Source organism: Notolepis coatsorum (genome assembly GCF_963971535.1).
Source record: "Notolepis coatsorum genome assembly, chromosome: 7".
In the NCBI taxonomy this organism is placed as follows: Eukaryota; Metazoa; Chordata; class Actinopteri; order Aulopiformes; family Paralepididae; genus Notolepis; species Notolepis coatsorum.
The window spans coordinates 174,039,496-174,059,355 of record NC_140171.1 but is presented as its reverse complement, the minus strand read 5'-3'; the positions used below and the strand labels follow the sequence as shown (position 1 = coordinate 174,059,355).

At 40.7% G+C, this 19,860-nt stretch overlaps 1 protein-coding gene across 1 annotated transcript in view; it reads left to right on the top strand.

Annotated features, from left to right (window-relative positions):
* The first annotated feature begins 6,846 nt into the window (after nt 1-6,846).
* LOC311232694 (uncharacterized protein) overlaps nt 6,847-19,860 on the top strand; it is a 510,982-nt gene continuing 497,968 nt past the window's right edge. The window contains exon 1 of the mRNA XM_084319565.1: nt 6,847-6,914. The gene's annotated coding sequence lies outside the window, so the exon portion shown is untranslated. The remainder of the gene's footprint in view (nt 6,915-19,860) is intronic.

Here is a 19,860-nt window from a genome sequence, read left to right as displayed (position 1 = left end):
GAAGAGATAATGTGTCTTATTAAGTTATTTCTCCATTCACAGATCGACAGCGCACCCTTCCTGTGTATCACTTGTGCCGCCGACTCAGATTCCCCTAGGTTAAAAAATAAATACAAAATCAGAATATGTTCCATGTTGACTATTTCTGACAAGTTTTTTTCCATGAACTAAAAATAGACAAAAATGTCATCCGTTTTTGTCGACTAAATCTAGACTAAAACAAAAAAGACAAAATTGAGACAAGCTGACGAGACTAAAATGCTCAGACATTTAGTTGACTAAAACTGACTAAACAAAAAATAAATGAAGATGACTAAATATGATGAAAACGAAAAAGGAGCACTTGACACTAAAACTAAAATAGCTGCCAAAATTAACACTGCGTGCCAGAAATCAAAGCAAAGTGACTTGATTTGCTGCATTTCTCACACGTTAAAATGTATTATATTGCTGCTAATCTTTTTGTCTAATGATGGTCAAAATTATGGTCCCTAATGGCGGCTATGTGGTGCAGTGGGCAAGGCGCTCACCACCAATGCAGGATACGCTGGGTTCGAGCCCAGCTCTCCGCATTGCTATCAGCTTGGCTGGTCGTTCATACTAATACAATTGGCAGTATTAGGGGGTGGGAAGCTGATGGGTGGGGATCGGACGTTGTGGACAGCGACTCCTACAGGTCGGTTGGGGCGCCTGCGCAGCAGAATCAGGAAGCGACGGGGGCGGCGTGCTCTCCAAACGCAGACCCCCGACGCTGAGAGATCGCGCTGTGCAGGTGAAAAGATGCGACTGCTGCTTCCTCGAGTACCGGAGGGGACACGTGATGTAAGGCTTAGTCCACATTGCAGCCGGCTTGTGGGAGGCATGGCCTAACAACGTTCGAGACAGGGGAGGGTAGAATTGGACGATACGAAATTGGGATGGGAGAAAAATAGAAAATGGGAGAAAAAGTAGATAAAAAAAATATGTATGGTCCCTGTCTATACTGTGGAGACAGAAATAGAATCGAACCAGGAACCTTCTGATTACCAGATGACCGTTCTACCTCCCGAGCCCCTGAGCGCTTGCTGTTTCCCTTCGCGTTGTGCATGCGCCACCATCTTGGGTCAATAGGAAGGAGGATGTAATTACAGAGGAAATCAGAAAGTGGCCAAATACTTTTCCATGCTACTGTAAGTACTTAGTTGCTGTCTCCCTCTGCTCCAGATCCACTCAGCGACCTACTGATGATTAAGAAAGAAGAGGCTCAGGACACACTAGACCCAACCATGGATATTCCCACTGGGCTGAAGGAGGAGCCCACAGACCATCAGGATATCAGTATGTTACTTTTTTTTATTGTCTTTATTTTCTCTTGTTGTCTTTCCTCTGTTGCAGCACAGTTGTCTGTCTCTGTCTATGTGTCCATAGCTTTCCCTCCTCTCATTCTTTCCATAAAGCCCCAATCTGTGATTTTCCTTTACCATAATAAAGTGATGTATTTTAACATACATTCTTGAAGAGTCTGATAAGATGGAAAATAAAATAATAAATGTGTTTCATTACTCTTTATAAAGGGAGTAGCTTTGACTGTCTTGCACTAGCCGGTAGACCCTCCTGTATCTGGCCGGTCCCTGGTCAAAGTTGGGAATAAATCCATAGGGAAATCTTTTGGTCCAGAGATTGAAGACTCTGCAACATAGATACAATATTCTTAGGTCTCTAGATGTGTGAGTTTATGAATTTACCCTTGTGGATGGTGTGGATTCAGTGTTTCCCCTGAAAGAAAATTCAACAGCGGTGCTGTGCTGCGCACATGCTGCCGGAATCCATATTAGTGCACGCTGCCAGAGAAATAACTTAAAACTACCATAGAATTGTTCGAGATAGGTTATTCATGTTCATGGAGTCATGTGCGTCTGAATTGATGTTTTTGGTGTGTCCACTGACACTAGGAGTGCTCTGGAGGCCCAGGTAGCTGCATATTTGTACACTGCAAAAAATGAAATCTTAACAAGTGAAAATATCTTGTATTTGTACAATAAGTCGAATATTTAGTAGAATTATCTTGAATTATCTTATTCCACTGGCAGATAATTTAGCTTTTTTTCCTTTTATCTGCCAGTGGGATAAGCTAATTCAAGATAATTCTACTCAATATTGGACTTATTGTACCAAATACAAGATATTTTCACTTGATAAGATTCATTTTTTTTGCTGTGTAGTTGTAATCCGGGTAAATGTCAAGATTAATGACATGCCTCAACACTTAAGAAAATGTACACTATTTTGTATTGATCATAGATGAGTTAATAGATAATATAAATAGAAAACATAGATACATAGAACATACTAACTGTCTAACATACACAAATCATAACACTACAACAGCACTTTACACCTAAGAAGTCTCAGTGGCATAGGCTACATTCTGCCTTAGAGCATTTCATTTTCCTGGGCTTTTGAAAGAAAAGCTCCAGGGCTCTTTGGTGGGGAATTCACTGGTAGGGGGTCCATTGATGCTGAGACGCATACAAGCAGCCAGATGGTCTCCCTGCAGCCTGTTCCTCAGGTCAGTTTTCACCTGTAAATACGGAATTAATCAGCAGACAATAAGTGCGTGAGATTTGTGGCAAGTCAAATAACAAATATGATTACAAATTACTAGGGCTGACCACGACAAGTCGAATAGTCGACTAATCAATCGAAAAGGAGCCGTAGTCGACTGCCAACCTTTTAGTCGAATGCACAATATATATAAAAAGAAATGTGTCACTCTTTCCAAAAGCAAAGAGGCCTATAAGCGTGGCTAATGCTAATGGCGCGCATACCAACGAAGCTAACTGCCTAAGAAAACGGGCACAGAGGCACTGAAAGAGGATTTCACCTGTCTAATGAACACACTAGACAAATTGGGTCAATAGGAAGGAGGATGTAATTACAGAGGAAATCAGAAAGTGGCCAAATACTTTACCATGCTACTGTAAGTACTTAGTTAGAGATTTGGTGCACTTTATTTTGCTGTCTGCCTCTGCCCCAGATCTACCCTCTCAAATTCCTATCTGCTACCAAGAAACATGTCTAACGTGCCAGAAATCAAAGCAAAGTGACTTGATTTGCTGCATTTCTCACACGTTAAAATGTATTATATTGCTGCTAATCTTTTTGTCTAATGACGGTCAAAATGATGGTCCCTGTCTATACTGTGGAGACAGAAATAGAATCGAACCAGGAACCTTCTGATTACTAGATGACCGTTCTACCTCCCGAGCCCCTGAGCGCTTGCAAATATCGATCGCGTTTATTGATCCAACACTGGGTGGTCGAAACACCGATTCCACGCTGTTCTGATGGTCCACAATGAATCCGATCGGCTCGAGTTACATGCCTGAGAAGTAAAATGTGGAAGCAGGATTTTTTTTTTCATGCGTTTCATTCAATCCAATCCAAAGGGGTGCAGTACCACACGGAGAGACAATAGGGGGCGGTATTTTCCCAATGGAGCTCGGAGAGAGTTCCAGTGGTAAACGGGAGGCTAGATTGATGAAATATGAATAGAAATCGCTAATAAAAAAAAAACGATTAAAAACGAGATCTCTAGTCGGCTGGCACTCAACGGTTGGCATGAACTAACGAGATATCTCATCGTTGGCACTGAAAGTGTTAAGGCTGTAGGGTAGACGTCTGCAGGGGCCTGACATGTCTGCCCCAGCCCGGCCCAAGCCTGTAGAATTCAGGCCCGGCCCTACCCTAGCCCGAAAAGTTAAGCAATTATTCTGCCCTAGCCCGACTTAAGCCAGAGGCCAATATTACGATGTGATGACAGACATTGCACGCACACACACACACACACACACACACGCACACACACACGCTACCTACGTTACACACACACAAATGCTACATTACGACAAAAAATGCACAATGAAAAGAATGGCCGCCACCGTTGATGGCTTCAGCTAGGGGTGGACGGTATGGTCTAAAATTTATATCACCGTATAATTTTAAGCATAGACGGTAACGGTATATATCACGGTATCAGTGTTTCTGTTAGAATAATTTTTTTTGCCTGATAGGCAGGCTATATAAAGAATGACATCCTCAAGGCATGTAGATTTATAATATTTTAACTTAAAACTAGGCTACTTTTGCGTATAAAGTCATTATATTCCAAATAAAATAAGTCCCGAGTCGAGACTCCTGCTCCCATTGCAAACAGGGGGCTGGATTTTGCTAGAAGCATATGTAGCTGCAGAGCCGCAGAGAGAATTGAATTGAATAAGAATTGAGACAAAGGTGCCACTCATCCTCAGCTTTAAGAATTGACAATTGTGTCAAGAAATTGACACATGTGTCAAGAAATTGACACATGTGTCAAGAAATTGACACATGTGTCAACAAATTGACACACAAAATGCTTAGAGACGATGGGGGTCAGAACGGCGCAAGGGTGGGGGGGCGCTGTTTGACGGGCCTGTGACCAGACCTGAAAGAGCCACTGGCTCTGCGGCTCTGCAGCTGCATGCTATTCGCAAATCCACTGCTGCACGCCTTCCTCCCGGCTCCCGCTGCTGCCGTCGTTATCATAACACTACACACATATCGTAATGTTTACAGCAAACTGTAGTTGATCACCAGGTATGTTTTATTAACGTAGAATAATTCATATAAGAAAAACGATAGGGACATCTCTTACCTTTCTCCACTGGTTAAAAATGCCAGGAACTGAAATTGAAACTTGCTGTGCGCCGCGGTGATATGTGTTTATTATGAAATGACAATTGCGTGTTGACACGCCCACTGCGCGAAGCCTCCTAAATAACTTTTTCCAGTTTGCACATATCTATTATCTATGACTAATTCTATCTATTTTTAGGGGCAAATGCGATTGAAATAGTCGCGCTGTGGTTACGTGACGTCATTGCTATTTTAGAGCTGCTCTACCGGTTAAACGGTATAGTCAAAATCCATACCGTAGAGCAAATTAATACCGTTTATACCGTCCACCCAGCTGTTCTCCTCTCCTCCAGCGTTCTTCCTGCGCTGCTGAAATATCGCTTGCTACAGCTGCTGCTTGCGGGTATACTCAACACATAGCACGCGGTCTAGCTAGCAAAGGCAGCTTCTCCATCTCCGACACGCACGCTCTCTGCGGTCTAGCTTGTTGCTTTGATGGAAACACTACGTGACGGCCTGATTGTGTGTGCGCGCATGACTCGCGTGTGTAAAATGAAGCAAGACAAATAAAAGGAGCCCGAGCCCTACCAGAACCCCATCAATGCATAAATAAATCGGCCCGGCCCTAATCTGTCCATGGTGTCGGGCCCCTTCGGGCTTGCAGACCTCTACTGTAGGGTCCTTGTCTATACAACACAGGTATGTTGATTATTTTGATAGTACTCCTGCCCTCATTTATAAACGTGGCGTACGCACAGATATGTGCTTAACCCGTGCGTACGACCATTTCTAAGCAAAGTGTGGGATTTATCAATTTGAACGTGAACTTGACTTTTGTGCTTTGTGCTGTTTCCTGTTTCCTGTTTGCTGCACCTGGAGATTGCTCTTCTGCTGCTGTTGTCGTTTTTTTATGATATTTTCTCAGTTTTTAAAGATTTTACGTCAATATAAGCTTTATTCTACTGTTTGTAGTAGTAAAGTGATTTTAAGTGAAGGGTCGTTGTGGATTGATGGTTAAAAGAGAAGATACCTGGAGGATTCAGTTTTGGGCCTACCTGAGGTCTGTACTGCTTAAGCCTTGGGCCTACCTGAGGTCTGTACTGCTCAAGCCTTGGGCCTACCTGAGGTCTGTACTGCTCAAGCCTTGGGCCTACCTGAGGTCTGTACTGCTCAAGCCTTGGGCCTACCTGAGGTCTGTACTGCTCAAGCCTTGGGCCTACCTGAGGTCTGTACTGCTTAAGCCTTGGGCCTACCTGAGGTCTGTACTGCTCAAGCCTTGGGCCTACCTGAGGTCTGTACTGCTCAAGCCTTGGGCCTACCTGAGGTCTGTACTGCTCAAGCCTTGGGCCTACCTGAGGTCTGTACTGCTCAAGCCTTGGGCCTACCTGAGGTCTGTACTGCTCAAGCCTTGGGCCTACCTGAGGTCTGTACTGCTCAAGCCTTGGGCCTACCTGAGGTCTGTACTGCTCAAGCCTTGGGCCTACCTGAGGTCTGTACTGCTCAAGCCTTGGGCCTACCTGAGGTCTGTACTGCTCAAGCCTTGGGCCTACCTGAGGTCTGTACTGCTCAAGCCTTGGGCCTACCTGAGGTCTGTACTGCTCAAGCCTTGGGCCTACCTGAGGTCTGTACTGCTCAAGCCCTCTAACCTGCTGGGATGCCTCCCAAAACCGGTGACAAGGTGGTACCTGAAAAGGCTGCTGATAAACCACTGCCCAAGAAACTACTACGATCTAATCAACCTTGGTCGGAGAGTGTGGGTGAGTCGGGTGGTGTCGTGGAGGTGGATGCAGCACTGTTGGAATCAATCAACGCTAGACTAACCAAGTTGGATATCCTTGACTCATTACAACATGACATCCGTGAGTTGAAAACCAGCTTGGAGTTTAGTCAAAAGCAGATTGAGGACTTGATGAAGGAAAATGCCTTCCTTAAGGGTGTGGTGAAGGAGGTTCAGCAATCTGCTGTCTCTCTCACCTTGGAGAAGAAGCATATGAAAGAGACCTTACTGGGAATACAGTGCAGAGAGATGAGGGACAACTTGATTTTCTCTGGTATCAGTGAGGACAAAGCTGAGGATAAAACTGAGCCGGAAAAAATTGTAAGAGACTTTATGTCAAAAAAACTCAAACTGTCCCCTGAGGTGGTTAGGGACATAACCTTCTCAAGGGTTCACAGACTGGGCCGACCTGTTGAAGGAAAAACCAGACCAATTATAGCTCGGTTTGAGCACTACAAGCATAAGGAGTTGGTGAAGAGCCGTGGTAAGGAGTTGAAGGGGTCCTCTCTGTGGTTAAATGACCACTTTCCTGTGGAGATCAATGACAGGAGAAAACAACTGCTTCCTATCATGAGGGAAAACAGGGCCCTGAATCACAGAGTGGCTTTGTCAGTCGATAAACTGTACATAAATGGACAACTGTATAGAGACTCAAAGGTGACCCCCTGGCTGTTTTAGATGGAGGATGTTGTGTTTTCATTTCATTTTTGTTTTTGTTTTCTATAAATTTCTATGACTACATCCAATACTGATATACCCTGCATTAAGTTAGGCCTTCACAAGGGCCTGGTTTTAGCTCATGTGAATGTATGTGGAGATGATGTGGATTTGACACAGTGGATTCTTGAACATGAAAAAATGAAACTCAAAACATTTGAATACACTGAGCACAATCTACAGGATATAGAAAATGATATTGACCCAGACAATAATCTATTCTTCAACATCAACGACAACTGCTGCTACTATACTGAAGATCAGTACAACAGGACAATTAAGACAGTTAACAAACTATCAATAATTCACTTCAATTCAAGAAGTCTGTACGCAAACTTTAACAGCATTAAGGAATACTTAAACCAGTTTACACAACCATTTAACATAATTGCCATTTCAGAAACTTGGATGAACGAGGAAAAGGGAATGGATTTTGAAATGGTCGGATATGAACTCAACTATATGAACAGAAAAAATAAGAGTGGTGGAGGAGTGGCTGTGTATGTGGATAATAACTTGAATTATAAGATTGTAGAAAAAATGACAAATGTGATTGATAATTTATTAGAATGTATAACAATAGAAATATGTGTAGAAAAAAAGAAAAATATAATTGTGAGCTGTATATATAGAGCACCAGGTTCGAATATTGAAGTTTTCAAGGACTGGATGGAAGAAATGTATATAAACAATAATCAAAGGGCTATTTTCATCTGTGGGGATTTTAACATTGATCTTTTAAATCCAAACAAACATAAAATGACTGAGGAATTCATCAACACATTGTATAGTTTGAGCCTTTATCCAAAAATCACAAGACCCAGCCGAATCACATCCCATTGTGCCACTCTGATAGACAATATATTTACGAACATTATAGAAAACAATACAGTGAGTGGATTACTAATAAATGACATCAGCGACCATTTACCAGTTTTTACAGTTTATGACAACAACTACACAGAAAACAAGCAGGACAATAAACTACAATTTAAACGAGTAAGGACTGAAGAATCAATGAACGCTTTCAAAAATGATTTGCTACTACAAAATTGGGAGATAGTATATAAAGAGGATGACACTGATAAAGCATATGAAACATTCTTATCTATATTTAACTTACTATATCACAAACATTGTCCAATAAAAGAATATAGCAGTAAACATAAACACTCAGACAGCCCATGGATCACAAGGGGATTACAGAATGCATGTAAAAAGAAAAATACACTATATAGAGAATTTATAAAACATAGAACTAAAGAGGCAGAAAATAAATATAAGAAATATAAAAACAAGTTGACTAATATTATGAGAAGATGTAAGAAGGATCATTATAGTAGAATATTAGATAACAACAAATATAATATTAAAGGTGTTTGGAAGATATTAAATGGTATTATCAGGAATGGATCAAGACAAATAAACTATCCTCAGTATTTTATGGAAGAGGATCAAACTATTAGCAATATGGATGATGTGGTTAACAACTTTAATAAATTTTTTGTAAATATTGGACCAGAATTAGCGGGAAAAATCCCAGATCCAGTGACTCCTGAAGACATAAAAGACAATTACATTGAAATAAATCCTAGTTCAATGTTTCTGGAAGCGGTAGATGAAAATGAAATTATAGAAACTACTAATAAATGTAAAAACAAGACATCTACAGACAGTAATGAAATCGATATGAAAATAGTAAAAAATGTCATTATTGGGATTTCAAAACCACTCACGCACATCTGCAATTTATCATTCAAAACTGGTCGATTTCCGAATAAAATGAAAATAGCAAAAGTCATACCTCTGTTCAAGACTGGAGATAAACACCACTTCACAAATTATAGGCCTGTTTCTCTACTTCCTCAGTTTTCAAAAATATTAGAAAAACTCTTCAACAACAGATTAGATAAATTCATTGATAAACATAATTTACTCACCGATAGCCAGTATGGATTCAGAACACACCGGTCAACATCACTAGCGTTAATAGAACTCATTGAAAAAATCACAAATTCCATAGATCAAAAAAAACATGTAGCTGGAGTATTCATTGACCTAAAAAAAGCATTTGATACTATTAATCATGATATATTAATCAGGAAATTGGAGAGATATGGGATCAGGGGGGTAGTATTGGACTGGGTAAGAAGCTATCTAAATAAAAGACAACAATTTGTGACAATGAGAGATTATAAATCTGAATGTTTGGACATTGCTTGTGGTGTCCCCCAGGGGTCAGTGTTGGGTCCAAAACTGTTCATCTTGTACATTAACGAGATATGTAAAGTATCCAATATATTTAAATGTATTTTATTTGCGGATGACACTAATCTTTTTTTTTCTGGTGAGAATGTCCAGCAGCTTTTAGAGGTCATCACATCTGAAATGAAGAAATTGAAGGAATGGTTTGATAGAAACAAATTATCATTGAACTTGAGCAAAACTAAAATTATGTTGTTTGGAAACTGTAGATTGGATACTCAGGTACAAGTTAAAATAAATGATGTGATTATTGAAAGAGTTTATGAAAATAAATTCCTAGGTGTAATAATAGACCATAAAATCTGTTGGAAACCTCACATAAAACATGTCCAATCTAAACTCTCACGAAGCATTTCAGTCATGAGTAAAGTAAAGCACATCCTGGATAGAAAATCACTCTACATTCTCTACTGTTCACTAGTTTTACCATATTTAAATTACTGTGCTGAAGTCTGGGGAAACAATTATAAGTCTACACTACAACCACTTTTTATACTCCAAAAAAGGGCCATAAGGATAGTTCACATTGCAGGTTATCGTGATCACACTAACATATTGTTTCTGGAGTCAAAGACATTGAAGTTAAATGATCTTGTGGAATTTAAAACGGCACAATTAATGTATAAAGCAAAAAGTCATGCACTTCCAAGAAACATTCAAGAATTGTTCTTTGATAGGGAGGGGGGTTATAATCTGAGGGGAGAACACAATTTAAAGGTGCTAAACGTACGCACTACCATGAGAAAACACCATCTCAATATGTGGAGTGAAACTGTGGAACAGTCTTAATGTGGTGTTAAAGCAATGTCCAAACATGAGACAATTCAAACTGATGTATAAGGAAATTATGTTCACAAGGTACAGGGATGAAGAAGGGACTTGATATTCACGGGTGTTTACATTTTTATTTTGTTTCTATTTTATTTTATTTTATACATATATAGTTTTTGTTTTTTGTTTTGCATATATATATATATATATGTATATATTTTTTTTTTCTTTTCTTTTCTTTTCTTTTCTTTTTTATGTTTAAAATAGTACACTCATTTGAGTAGTGGAAAAGGGGTAGGATTAAATAAGTGTATACTTCTTCCTACTCCTTTTCGAACATGCAGATTGAGTTGTTTTTCTTTTTTGTTATTGTTTGTTGTATTCATTGCATGTTCGAAATAAAGACTTCAAATCAAATCAAATCAAATCAAATGTCTACGCACAGCTCTGAGCATGCGTAGCTGACGCCCAGTGGTAGAATATCGTTACTACGCATATGCGCTCCTCAGTTCATGCATTAGTTTCAACGCGGAAATAAGCTTTCGTGCATTACTCCTGACACTGGCGCGTGTTCTGTATGAACCGTAATTCATTATAGTTCATTATAGTTCATTGTGAAATAGCGACAGTAGTGTAATTATAATGGGCTCATGCGCGAACAAGAGGTTGGCTTGCTTGTTTGGCAGGGGGGGCAGACGCAGAACACCTAGTGTAACTCCCGCCGTGTCATAGTGTAATTCAAGTTAAGCTTAAGTATGATGTCATATAGTAGAACCGGTTAGAACAGGCTAGAACCTTCCAGAACTGCGCTCCACAGTGTATAAATAGAGAGAACTTACAAGGGTTCTCTCTCTCACTTCTCAACCACCATCAACCACCTAGCCCCTTTCGTGACTGTGATGCACAGAGTGAATCCACAGTCACTTGCTCCTCAATAGGAAACCAACCTAGATTTACCCTGAATGACTGGTTCTGACCGAACCGTTCGTTATACAAGAATCACAGAGACGTTTCAAAGGTACTCACAGTTGCAGGAGGGTTTCGGACAGAGATACGGGATGGTTTGAAAGCTCGGCGTTGCTAATAAACATTTTAAATATTTTTTATAAACTGGTCAACACTGCATTATTCCCGGCGTTGTGTGCATGATGCGCATGCGCTGTGATCACACCAGGCAGCCAACGGCGGAAATAATGCCGTATAACGAACGGTTCAGTTAGAACCAGTTCTTCAGGGTAAATCTAGGTTGGTTTCCTATTGAGGAGCAAGTGACTGTGGATTCACTCGGTGCATCACAGTCACGAAAGGGGTTACAGAACACCCACCTCCACCAAACGCGATTAAATATTGTTTCAAATAAAAAGCGACATACTATTATTTTGTGTCATGTTTCCAAATAAGATTGGCCACAACGAAATGCTTTCTACTTCAATTTGTTGGTTAGAATAGATTACCTCGCTCCGTTGAAACTTCACTGAGACTAACAGTAAAAGACAGTATTTTTTTTTATGCTCTCGTATTATTGTTTATATAGGCTACATCAAAATAGATTGTATGCCTCTAGAAATCATATGCAGCAGGTAGAAAATTTACGGAAAATCTGTTGCGATTACAATTGAGGAGAACTTTAATCCCTGGGTATTAATCGAACAAAACGGAAAAAGGCAGTCATATTCCAGCATGGGCTTTATTAGTTAATATGTTCTTTAAGAGATATCATATCCGACATCACCGTACGTGTACATGTCTGTCAGCCTGTCTCGTATTTCTCCATAACACGCAATTCCCTCGGGTCAGTCCATTATTTCACATCCCATGGGGGTGTTTCATGACCATATATGGATAATCGGGGCGGTTCTGGTATGCAAATACTTAAAACCATGCACGAGCTCAAGCTTGGGATTGACCGAAAGGAGCCGTAGTCGACTGCCAACCTCTTAGTCGAATGCAAAAAATATATAAAAAATGATTATATATATATAAAAAAAAATGTATCATTCTTTCCAAAAGAAAAGAGGCCTAGAAGCGTGGCTAACACTAATGGCACGCATACCAGAGGCTAACTGCCTAAGAAAACAGGCACAGAGGCACTGAAGGCGGATTTCACCCATCTAATGGACACACTAGACTAGACAAATATCAATTGCATGCTTTTGCAGAGGACAAGAAGCCTTCCGTCGACTCCTTCAGACATTAAGAAGCCCAAATTGAATGATAAAAAATAATAATAATAATAATTATTATATATATTTTTTTGAACAAATGTTTTTTATTTTCCCTTTTTTAACATGAAACTAGACAAACAATACAGTAACAGTAATAATCAATGATAAATCACAGGACAATGACAGAAATAATAATAACAATAATGACAGTCCAGTAATTAAATAAAAATAAATGTAGATTAAAAGACATAAAAATAATAAATACAATACATGTGCTCTTGCTCGCTCTTCCTCACTCTTTCCTTCCCCTTCCCTCCCCCTCCACCCCCCCCCCTCAGGACCCCCACTTGGACTATACATCCACTATTTCATTTAACATCAGAAAATTACAAGTTTATATGCTTCCCTTTATCTTCTCCACCACAGCTAACCAGACTGCTATGCTGGCTTCATTAACACCTAAAATTCGTGCAGTAGATATCTCTAGATAAATCACATCGAGATAGGTAAGAACCCATACCTTCCGGCACATTTTATCCGGTTGAATCCAGCGTGACGCTATCAACTTTTTGGCAGCCGTAAGACCGGACAAAATTTGTCTCTTTACATGTACAGAGGTTGATAACTGAGAAACATCATTCAACAACAATACAGAAGGCAGTGTAGGTATGGTCAGATATATAAATTCTGATAATTGAGTGGTTACTTTTTCCCAGAATATCTTAACAGGAGGGCATTTCCAATGCATATGCATAAATGTACCAAGAGCACCGTTTAAACACAAGGAGCATCGAGGGTCTTGTCTGAGACCCATTAGGTGCAAAGTCTAGGAGTCAGGTAAGTCCTATGAACAAAATTAAGATTAATCTGTTGGTGATCCGGGTTGCGTGATGATAGCCGTACGTTTGCCCAGACTGCATCCCAATCAAAATCTACTTCCAAGTTTGGGATATCCTTCCTCCAAACCGAGTCTAGGGGAAGGACCTCATATGAGGACGTAAGTAAGTGACGATAAAAGTCAGAGACGAAGCCTCTCGATGTCTCCTTTTCATAAAAGAATTTGTGAAATCTGTGGTTAACTAAGAGGTTGGCAGTCGACTACGGCTCCTTTCGATCGATTAGTCGACTAATAGGGGTCAGCCCTAGAGATCACGTGTACAAAAAAGGGAAGATGAGTAAACAGAAGGTTTTGTAGATGCAATACTGAATTCTGCCATCCAGACCCATGCCATTTGAAATATTATTATAGAATATAGAATAGCAGGCCTATAAATTACCTTATTATAGCGATGTTGCACATCTATGGATCGGGACAAATCTACTCGTTCCAATGACGGAGTTCAATTTGGATTTAGTATCTCCAGGCGTGCATGAAGAACCGAGAATGAAATCTACTCTAAATACAGTCAGCTTTTTATTTTTGCGACAGGTCCGCCATTTTGAATCCGTTTGCGACGGCGATTGTTGTTAAATGTTCACAGAAGGTAGACACACTAACTGCGCTCCAAACTATGCCAATAACGTTCAGTTTTGTGGTATATAATCCAGATAAATTAAAAATAATAATCGGGAAGTAATTTGATTCCAGAAAGCTGGAGAACCCTAGGAGATGTAGTTTTTCGAAATTGCAACGCTCATTGAAAGCCCTGTCTTTCCTTCATCATAATGACTACAGCAAAATGGCCACTCGGATTTATTTCCGGTCGAAATTTGCGATCTTTTGAATACAATTCCTAAACTCATATTTCATTAACTCATTCTGCGCCATCGCTTAATCCACAAGATGGCGCTAGTACGCCACCGCTGTAAGTCAATGGGCAGACTGCGAGATTTGCGAGTCCTTAAAATATATCTTAAATTATAGCTATGGGTCTAATACACCCGTCGATTATCAGTTAGTTGCATCCAATCAACATGTACAAAACGGATTGTTTTTTCATCTGTACATTTCCGTTTTATAGCCTTTTGAATATGAGGCTGCGGTTACACTGCCTGATGTTTTCGTTTAGTTTTGAAGATGAGTTTCGCTTTCCAGGTCGCAACGTAGTGGCAGCCGAGTTAGACATTCGTTTTGCAACCTGAGCACTTTCGTTTTGCCTCCTGAGCACAGTGATGTAGTACAATGCCAAAGCAGTAGGTGGCGAACATGAAGGCAATTTTCAACCAATCAGAACTTGAATGTGCCAATACACTTCCTGCAAAAAAAGTCAACATGCCACCATCTTTAAATGCCTCTGTGGGCTATTTAGCCAATGCAGCACTTATTTTATAAAATAATAGTAATAAAAGTGCATTAAACAAAATGGATACATTCACTGTGTGTTCTGCCTCTCATTTGTTGATGAAACAAAACTAACATCAACACAAGTGACCACCAAGAGCGGATTGTTTAGTCTCAAAAAAAGATTGCAGATGTTGTTAGGTACATGCTAACGTGAATGGAATATGCCAGTATAACAGTATAGCATTGTGGCTAGCAGCTAACGTTAGCTCACGTTAGTTAGCCAGCCAGCACCAAACTGATGTTATCAGGAGCTATCAGTAGCTAGATAACATTAGAGACAACGCCTCATGTATTAAACAAAGGTGAATAGATGACTGGGCCATTTTGTTTAATGCTTCTTAAGATTGAAAGAGGAGCTCTGAGCTAACGGGGTTTGATAGCTAACGTTAGCTCACGTTAGCCAGCTGCTCATGCAATCGTTAATGCTAGCAGAATGAATGGATGTAAACTTTATTTAACATATTGCAGAATGGGTACAATACAATACGGCTCAATACAAACAATTGTTAAGGGAATGCAGACTGTTGTAGCTTGGACTGGCCAAAACGGCATTTCTATCTAACAGGGACAGCAAACGTATTAATTCGGCAACGAAAACAAAAACAGTCTGTCTAACCATGGCCTGAGTGTAGGAGCCATTTCATTGGAATTTTGAAAGACGACACTACCCAGCTCAAGCCAGCTCCTGTGGTGTTGCCAGACATCCTGCTGTGCAGGTACTCTACTGTATCTTTTACATTGTTTATCTCCTCTGTTTGGAGTCAGTTGTGTTGTATCATGTCTGTATGTATGTGTCTGTGGCTGTAGTGTGGGTGTAAGCCAAAGACAAATTTCCCAGCTGATGGGACAATAAAGTGACTCTTGGCTTGACTGTCAATCATATGCCTTGTGGATTAACTTTTTTATTTATCTTATTTTTTGGGATTATCTGCCACAAACCTGAACGTTATTGGCATAAATTAGAACGCAGTTTGTTTCTCTACCTTTCTTTGAATGTCTAGCAAAAAACGGCGTTGCAATCTGATGTAAAATGGTGGAGAAATCTACATTATAAACAAGTAACTGTACTTACAGTAGATTTCATTCACGGTTTTTGCTGCACGCCTGGTGATACTAAATCCAGATTGAACTAAATCCCCATTGGAAAGGGGAGATTTGGCCTGATCCATAGATGTGCGACTTGGCTATAATTAGGCCATTTATAGGCCTTATATTCTTTTTTTTTTATCCACTTTTTCTCCTTTTTAAATTTTTCTCCCATCCCAATTACCCGCTGTGCCAATTCTCCCCTCCCCTGTCTTGAATGTTGCTTGCATATGCCCCCCACTGGCCGGTTGTATAGGGAGGATAGAAGCCTTGCATCACGTGTCCCCTCTGATACACGAGGAGGCAGCCTGTCACATCTTTTCACCTGCCAGCGCGGACTGTCATTGGCGAGGTGTAACGTGTGGGAGGCTCACACTACCCAAGTTCAAGTTTCAAGTTTATTTATTAGTTGTCATACAGAAGTACAGAATACTTTTATACAAAATGCTTCTTTCTGTTACGCTCCAGAGACTGTGCTAGACAAAAATAGAAAATAGATAAAATAAAATAAGTATAGCAAGTATAAAATAGAAGTCACGTACTTAGGCACAAGTGTTCAGTAAGTACATATGTACAATGTTCAATGCAGAGTAGAAGTAACTGAGTTACCATACAATATACTATACAATAGGGCTGGGCGATATGACCAAAAACGTTATCGCGATAAAATTATAAAATTATTTTCATATAATTCGATATCGATAATTATCGTCGATATAATGTCAAGTTTAATTAACTTCTTATGCTGCTGCGAATGTCTCAAGTCGAGTTGATGTCGTCATCAGTCCGCGCACGTTAACAGTAGCCGACAAGCGGAGCATCTCATGACAATAAATATGACACTAAAACTCTTCCGCCACAATATATTGAAACGACGTCCAATGTATACCCCACCCACACTACTTAAACGTGGCCTCAGAATTCAAAACACACACATACTCGGCACGTAAATATATAAAACAACGCTGTGCAAGCTAATTAGCCTAGCTAGCCTGTTGTTTATAAGTGGTTTATTCCATGACAATGTGCTAAATATTACACTAAAATACTCTTCCGCCACAATATATTGAAACGACGTCCACTGTATACCCCACACTACTTAAACGTGGCCTCAGAATTCAAAACACACACATACTCGGCACGTAAATATATAAAACAACGCCGTGCAAGCTAATTAGCCTAGCAAGCCTTGTTGTTGAGTGAGTCCTAGTACCTCTGGGTCTCCTTCCGGATCTCGTTCGCTCTCGGCCATCTCCTTCACTGATTGGTTGATTGATTGATTGATTGAAAACTTTATTAACAGATTGCAGAATGGGTACAATACAGTACAGCTCAATACACACAATTGTTAAGGGGATGCAGACCAGAGAAAGACTTTCGTCTTGTTTCCACCAGGGTCCCCCATTTTCAATTCATCAGGACATATATGACATACATGACATACAGATAGTCAGTACTGCTACATCTATACATTTATGACATACCAGATTTGCAAATACAGTACTGTTTGTGATACAGAAGGAGTCAAGAAAAGGGAGTATATACATTTGACGTAGAAACTGTACATTGGAGGAGGTTGGGTGGGGGGGGTTGGGTACACTGGGATATTGACAACCATACTGGGTAATTTACATTGGAGGTGGTTGGGGGGGGGGGGGGGGGGGCACACTGTATAAACAAGCAAAACTGTACATTGAGGGGGGGGAGACTCTGTACAAACAAACAAAATTGTACATTGGACTATTGACAAAACCATACTAGGTAAATGACTGTACATTGGAGGGGGTTGGGTTAGGATATTTACAGGGGCCAGTGTTGAATTGCAGTCTCCCGTAGGTGTCTCTTGAGAGAGGTTTTGAAAGTGGGTAGTGATCCACATTCCTTTACAGCTTTGGGTAGGGCGTTCCACATTGATGTGGCATAATTGCGAAACGTGTTTAGTCCCTTATTTGAGCCGAATCTGGGTTTAACATGATTTGTGGAGCTCCCTCTGGTGTTGTGATCGTGGTATTCACTGACCTTTGGGAAGTATTTTGCCATGTACATGGGTACCTTGGTCGTGTAGTGTATCTTGTAGACCAGGCCCATTGCAAGTTGCTGTACTCTGTCATCTACTCTAAGCCATCCTAGGTTGTCAAAGTGGGCAGGGGTGAGGTGGGTTCTAGGAGTAAGGTCAAGCAGTAGTCTGACCAGTTTGTTTTGAGATGTTTGTAATTTTGTTTTTAGCGCCTTTGAGGTGCTTTGGTACCATGAGGTGCAAGCATAGTCGTAGTACCCCTGAATGAGTGCTCCTGCCAGAGTCTTCAGGGTATTCTTGTTTACCAGAGAGGAGATCCGGTACAAGAATCGAGTTCGTTGGTTGACTTTTTTTATTACATTGGATGCCATTTTGTCACAGGAGAGATTAGCCTCTAGGATGGAACCCAGGTAGGTAATTTCATCTTTCCTTGTGACAATATTGTCACCCACTGTAACTGAGAAGCCGTCGGTCTTGCTGAGTTTGTTATTTGAACCGAAGAGAATGGACTCTGTTTTGCCCATGTGTAATGATAGTTTGTTATCAGCGAGCCATATGCAGATTCTGCCTAGTTCCGAGCTGAGGGTTTTTTCAACCTGTAACTTGTTCTTGTCAGAGACCAGCAGGGCTGAGTCGTCCGCAAACAGGAACAAGTTGCAGTCACAAGCTGACGACATGTCATTTGCATAAATTAGGAACAGTAGCGGTCCTAGTATGCTTCCTTGTGGAACACCACAGCTCACTGTGAGAGGGGGGGATAGGGTACCGTTTACCTCCACCATCTGTTCCCTCCCCTCAAGGTAGGATTGCATCCAGCTCACTGATAGACTATCAAAACCAATTGCTTTTAGCTTGTCAATCAGAATGGAGTGATTGACCGTGTCAAAGGCCTTTTGTAGGTCCAGCATGACCATGCCGCAGTATTTGCCTGCGTCCACCTCTTGTTTGATGTGGTCATTCAAATAGAGAAGGCATGTGTCAGTGGAGTGGGATGTTCTGAAGCCAGATTGGAATTCGTAGATTAGATTTTTTTCTGTTGTGCGTATGCACGTCACGTCATCACGTAACGTTGGTTGTTGTTAGTGGGTGTGCTGAGCCGAGGCTGAACGGAGCCAAGCTTGGAAATCGATATATCGAAACTTTGCGACCACGTTTCATGTTTATTTCGAGGAAATAATTTATCGCGATAGTTATCGTTATCGTTTTATCGCCCAGCCCTACTATACAATATACTAATATACAATATACTATATAGTGCCAAGCAGAAATGGGATGAGGTACAATTTAGGTACAATTTACAGTAAGGTGTAATGAGGTATTGGTTGTAGTGCAAATTCTTTACCAATAAATATAAAGTGTGTTTAGGTGTTCTAAAGTGGGTGCTGCAGTAAGTTGTTTGTTTAAAGTGAGTGTGTGCGTGTGGATGTGTGTGCTGTGAGTGCATTTGATGGTTGTTACATAGTGTTATTGTTCGTTGAGCCCCCGCCATTTCCTGTCTCTGCTGTGCAGGCGTCCCCAACCGACCTGTAGGAGTCGCTGTCCACAACGTCCAGATTACCACCCATCGACTTCCACCCGCTAACTCTGCCAATTGAGTTAGTATGACGGCCGGCCCAAGCCAAAGGCAATGCCGACAGCCGGAGTCGAAACCGGTGTCTCTTGCGTTGGTGACGAGCGCAATGTCCGCTGCGCCACCCAGCCGCCCTTATAGGCCTTATATTCTATAATCATATTTCAAATAGCATGTGTCTGGATGTGTCTATGATGTACTGCAAAAAGAATAATCCAATTATCTGATTGCCATTCCAAATACTGATGGCGATCGTGTGTCCAACGTAATCCAGCATTGAACATGAACGGGGGGCGGGGACCCTCGTCCATGCCATCCCTATAAGCGCTTGATACCAGCACATTATCAAAGTCAATATTTCTGGCTCTTGAAAACAACATAAATATTGTGTTACTAGCATTAAAGGGGACATGCATTGCTATTCCTTGCACTATTTGGGCAACTTTACACAATTCCTGTGAGTCTATTGAACACATCTGTACGTTTTTTTCATGAAAATGCATTGTTTTATATTTCTAATCAAGTACTCAAAAGCCAAATTTTTCTCCCTTTGGA